At 41.2% G+C, this 3,325-nt stretch overlaps 1 pseudogene; it reads left to right on the plus strand.

Annotated features, from left to right (window-relative positions):
- Positions 1-458: 458 nt before the first annotated feature.
- Positions 459-3,092, plus strand: LOC102252053 (annotated as a pseudogene).
- The last annotated feature ends 233 nt before the right edge of the window (positions 3,093-3,325 follow it).

A 3,325-nucleotide genomic window follows, 5' to 3' on the forward strand; every position in this document is an offset into this window, starting at 1 on the left:
CCCAGAGCTTGGTCCGGGACTGGGCACGCTGGCTGCTTTGGGGTATCGGTTCTGGCCGATGGACTCATTACATTTCTTTCTTGGCACAAATGCCATCACCCGAGGTCATCCCGAGACTTAGCAGAAACAATGTGAAGACTGTCCTCAGGCATGATTCAGGGATGACACTAGGAAAATCTGAAATGAGGAAAAACCTGGCCAAGGGGGAGGCTGGCAGGGGAGAGGGAGAAATAAGGACGTCCCTGCTCCAGGAAAGGCTATAAGGAGGGTTAATTCTTCATCTAAAATGGAGGCCAGACCCAACCAGGGCGAGAGGACCAATTTGGGTCAGCTTCATCCTCTGCTTATTAAGAGAATTCCTGCAAATAAGGGGCTCTTAGAGCAATGAAGAGCAATTGTATATAAGCTAACTACTTTCCTGGTTATTAACTGCAACTGCTGCAGGAAACAAAGTCTAGCAAACTTTCTCCTGAACTGCTACTGTTGAATTGGGGAGTGGGGTGAGGATGCACATTACACATATGTATGTACAGGGTACTCTGTTATTTTTTTTTAACTTACCTGGCCTTGTTTCTGGTTATGGTCTTCTTAAATGCTATTACGTTTTGGAATCATGACATCAATAGCTGAAAGGCAAAATAGGGGTCCAAAGAAGTGACTGATTTCAAAAGCAAAACCAAGAACTGGGATTGAGTTATCATCCAGAAACCTGAAAATAATCTGAGGAGTCCTGACCCAGGCACCTCACAAACGTGGCCTGTGGGTTTGTGCTGTGCATTTTAAGCACGGAATCACGATAAATGGTTCAAAATTATCCGAGAGGGTGGGTAGGGAGGACACTCAGTGGGCCAGAGACATATTTTTCTCACGGGCTTTGGCTTCTATCACCTAATCCTGCTGCACTGAACATGAGGTTTTAAATGTTTTTGTAAAGCCTTGAGAGCCTACACAGTAGCTATTGAAAGGAAGACACACACACAAAAAAAATGGTAAACAAATTTAAGAGAACCTTGAAGTCAAGGATTTCTCCTTCCTTTAAGATAAACGTTGCTTTCATAATAAAAACAGGTGGTTTAAGTAGATTTGGGAAATCTTTTGGGAATTGGAGACAATTGCTTAATGATATTTGCTTTTGAGTCTTTCACTATCAACCAATCTACATATATTTATGAAATTTCAAATATGCAGAAGGTCAAATGGAATCATTCACTTAACAAACATTTATTGAATGCTACCATGTTCCAGGTCCTGAAGATTCAACAGGCAATAAAACACATACAAAATCCTATTCTCGTGGAATGTACATTCATTCTACTGGGGACAATAGAACATAGGTGAATGAACAATATTCAGGGTTCTTGTTGTGGTAAGCACTACAAAGAATAATGAAGAAGGGAAAGAGCTGGGGCCTTTGGAGGTGGGGAGCTGCAGTGTTAACGTGATTAGGGAAGACCTCAATGGAAGTAGGCATTGAGCCAAAATTTTAAAGATGTGAGGTGGCAAGCCTATTTGTCTATCCAGTTTACAGCACTGCAGTCAGGGGGAACAGTAAGGCTAAAGGCCCTGGGGTATTGCCTGGGATAGAACAGCAAGCAGGCCAGAGTGGTTGAACTGGAGAGACTGAGGATAGTAATAAGTAAGGTCAAAGAGTAAGAGACGCATTTTGAGAAATAACATCATCTGACTGAAATTCTAAAAAGGAGTATCCTGGCAGCTTGGTTGAAAATACTTTGGGAGAGGAGGGTAAAAGGGCAGAAGCAGGGATGATTAGGAGGGTCTTACAAAACCTGGATGAGAGATAAAAGTGGCTTGACCAGGCTAGTAGTTGTAAAGGTGATCAGGTTTTTAAAATATATTCTGAAGGTAATATCAACAGGATTTCCCAAGGATCTGATGTGCGGTGTGAGAGAGGAAAAAAGAAGTCAAGAATGACTTCAGGGTGTTTTCCATGAAAAGGAAGAGAGCTTTTCTCCATGAGAGGTGATATACCCCTAGTTGTGTTGCACGCTCAGCGCCTGCTACTCTCCTAGTACTTTCACCATGGCGGCAGTATTTTTGATATGAAAGACATTGACCCAGAGGGCAAGAAGTTGGACCAAGTGTCTTGACTGCATTGAGAGTGAATCTTTCATGATGAACCTTATCTTAGATGTAAACATTCAGATTTACCCTGTAGACTTGGGTGAGAAGTTCCGGTTGGTCATAGCCAGTACCTTGTGTGAAGAGGATACACTGGATGATGGTGAATACAACCCCACAGAGGATAGACCTTCCAGGGCTGACCAATTTGAGTATGTAAAGTATGGAGAAGTATACAAGACTGAGGGAGATGAAAGCAGCAACATGTTTCTCTGCCTACATGTTCTATGGGGGCCTGTTCATGAGGCTGCAGGGTATTGCCAACATCCTGCATGTATTTGAAGTAGATTCCAGAATTTATCAGATGAAGAAACTGGCCTTCTGAACCACCTGGGAAGCCTAACTTCCTCCCATCTATGCCTTTCCAATATACTTCCAACATCCTGAGGCTGCTACCATCATCCCTTGGTTGGATTATAACAGACTATTAACTCTTCATTGCTTCTGCACATTGCTCCTTTTCAACCAATCCCCACACTGACACAAGAGTGATCCTATTAAAATCAAAGTCAGATTATGTCTCTCTCCTGCTCAAAACCTTCCAATGGCTTCCCATATCCCCTCCAGGGACCTACAAGGCCCTTCTTAATCTCACATCATCTCCTACCATTATCCCCCTAATTACTCTTCCCTATTTGCCTGTCTTGCTGATCCTTGGACATTCTATTTATGCTCCTGCTTCACTTGATGTTCCTTTTACGGATGTCTGCATAGCTAGCTCCCTCATTTCAGCTCATTACTCAAAATTCCATCTTTTTCAGTGAGGATTTTCCTGGCTGCCCTATCTAAAATTTAATGCTGTTTTCTACCCCCACTTACCATTCCCTTTCTCTCTCTCTCTTTTTTCTCCTGCACACTTTTCAATAACATATTTGACTTTCATATTTAACATATTGTTTTTTCCCTTCATTTCAGTATAAGATCATATCTTCTCATCTTTTAAAAACTGCATTCTTCTCATTCTATTTCTGTTTATTCAGTCTCAATTTTATTTATTTTTTTTCTGAGTGAATGAATTAACTTAATAAAAACATTTGAGAAATGCCTATCTTTTTATTGTATTCAGTCTCAACTTTAAGGTCATGCTAATAATATCTATTCTCAATGGAAATATTTGAGCATAGCAAAATGGTCTGTTTTCTTCACTGGCACATAGTTGGCATCCAAGAAAATGGAAACATGTATG

The sequence above is a fragment of the Myotis brandtii genome, unplaced genomic scaffold (genome assembly GCF_000412655.1).
Source record: "Myotis brandtii unplaced genomic scaffold, ASM41265v1 scaffold115, whole genome shotgun sequence".
In the NCBI taxonomy this organism is placed as follows: Eukaryota; Metazoa; Chordata; class Mammalia; order Chiroptera; family Vespertilionidae; genus Myotis; species Myotis brandtii.